Source organism: Argentina silus (genome assembly GCF_951799395.1).
Source record: "Argentina silus genome assembly, chromosome: 1".
In the NCBI taxonomy this organism is placed as follows: Eukaryota; Metazoa; Chordata; class Actinopteri; order Argentiniformes; family Argentinidae; genus Argentina; species Argentina silus.
In genome coordinates this window covers 33,160,384-33,162,695 of record NC_139655.1, presented here as the reverse complement: position 1 = coordinate 33,162,695, position 2,312 = coordinate 33,160,384, and the positions used below count along the sequence as shown (strand labels likewise).

At 34.2% G+C, this 2,312-nt stretch overlaps 1 protein-coding gene across 1 annotated transcript in view; it reads left to right on the top strand.

Moving 5' to 3' along the window:
• Positions 1-1,753, top strand: part of zfhx4 (zinc finger homeobox 4) — a gene marked incomplete at its 5' end in the record, with an annotated part of 60,710 nt that extends 58,957 nt beyond the window's left edge. Inside the window, one exon of the mRNA XM_083687836.1 lies at positions 1-1,753. This exon is cut by the window's left edge and continues 2,635 nt beyond it.
• Positions 1,754-2,312: the final 559 nt, after the last annotated feature.

Below are 2,312 nucleotides of genomic sequence, written 5' to 3'. Positions count from 1 at the left end.
CATCCATGAAAGTAGTACTGTATACTTGAAACTGTTAAAGTACAAGTTGGTCAAAATGTTTTAAAGTAAAAAAAGGTATGAATATTTGCTCTTTGTTAGCAAATATGCTGCTTTAAAAGGGGGACAACAGCATTTGTTTTGTATAATGAAACGTTTTTCCCTGTGCTTGTAGGACTGATAACAGTGTTACACCTATACACTGTCATTTAGTGCATAGGTCTTCGTCCACCCATTAATTCTCTGGCACTTCTGTTGATCTATCATGAAGAGTCAACATTTTCATTTTTCCGTTCATTTTAGTCATTTATGCATTACAAAGTATTACCTTATAACAACGTTTTGCTGCTACTGTGTAATGTTATTTTGCTCGCCATAAATTCTCAACTTTCTACCAGACAGAATACTGACCCATGGATTGCTTTGCTTTGCTGTTTTTTTCAATTTCATTTTATAATTTCATTTTTGTTATTTTGCTGTGGAACTTAAAGAATGTGAAAGCTGTCAAAGGGTGTTCAATTTTTACAAATCACTTTCTAGTTTGGTAAGGTAAGCCAATGGTGATTCATTCCAAAGTAACAGAAGGCTATTTGTATGAAAGAAAAAGGCTTGTGAACAAAGAAAGCTAAGCTGTTGTACATATTCGTAGTTGGCTGTGCATGGTACAAATTTATTAATATGAAGAAATGCAAAAATGTATTGCTTTTGGTATTTCCTATTCTGAGATGAGCAAGTAGCATGTAATGCAACTGTTTGACAGGTTAAATCAAATCATGCTTAGTTATTGTTTCAAACGATGAAATCAAGTAACATTTCCTCTTACGTTGTACAGTTGTTTTCTTTTTCGTTGAAATTTTAAACGCAAAATGTCACAGTTTTTAATTCTCTTTTTTGTGTGAACTTTTTAAATGTTCTTATTTGGATTTTTAGTATTTTAACATTTACTTTAATCCTGAAGACACTTTTCGATTGTGTTTCATGAGAGACATCCTGGCCTCCCAAGGTGCAATCCTGCCATTGTACAAACATGAGCGACTGTCCTGATTCCAAAGGCTTTCACAACCTGGCTTTTTGCCTCTCCCCATAATGTGGCTCAGCATTGCAAGACTGAACTGTCAGCTAGCATCATGTGCTAAGATGTGAGCATTCGGACAGAATGCTTCCCACACTAAGGACTGGTAAAAGCTAACAAACCAACAAAAAGGATGGTCCAATAATATAACTGTACATAAATGTTGCAACTGCACAGCAGCCAAAAAGAAAGAAAGAAAAAAAAAAAAAAAAAAACCTTTTTAAAAACGGATGGATTGTGTCAAGCTTAAGAGGACAGCCTTCAAAAGGTTGAAATTTGGGATTGTTCTTCTGGATGTCAAAGGGATTTTCACGGCGCAATCATATCCTACACAATATGTACTCTCAACATCTGGGTTACATAGGAAATGCACCCTGAGGTTTTAATAAGAAGAAGCCCCTATGGCTAAAACTTTAAATAAACTAAACCAAAAATGTTATTGATGTTTTATATATAGAGAGTAGTCTCATTAGTTTTTGTTACTGTAATGTTTGAGGTCTCAACTGTACCGTATCACGGTAATAACATGGTTTTGAAACTTTCTTTTTTATTTTGTCACAGACCTGTTGTCATAGTTGAAATGACGTTTATTGTAGATGGTATTTGAACAACTTCTGGAAATAGTTCATCAAGTATGTTTGTTGCTCATTGTTGTGATACATTAAAAACTGTATCTGCAAACCAGTTTGGTGTCTGTCATCCAAAATATTGTATTTGTCTATCAGAATCACACATCCCATCTCAAAAGCATACTTTGTTATCATAAATGGCTCACATAGCATATGTTTTTCAAGACAATGTTTCTCACATGGTATAACAAACCACACAATAGTAAACAATTACAGTATTATCATTAATCTTTTTTTTTTTTATTCATTAAGAATGATTCTAATTCCAATTCTAATTCTCTGTTGCTACACACAGCCTGTTTCCTACGAAGCAAATGTTGATGAATATAGTCACACATGGAAAGATGTTTAGTCTTAAAATGATCACAGTTTCAACTCCAAATCAACAATGTATTTGCCTCACTATTCTTAATCAGTGTGTGAACAGTAGGTAACATTCAGCACTTATTTGAATGCATTCAAAACACATGTTTGGAAATAGAATGTATTTGCCTTCACCTGCATTTAAGCAATATAGCACAAAAGGCTGTGCCTAATCGTGAATAAAGTCACAGCTGAGGGGCGTTGTTAGGCAACCCACAAGCTGTGACTTTATTCACGATAAAGAACAGACT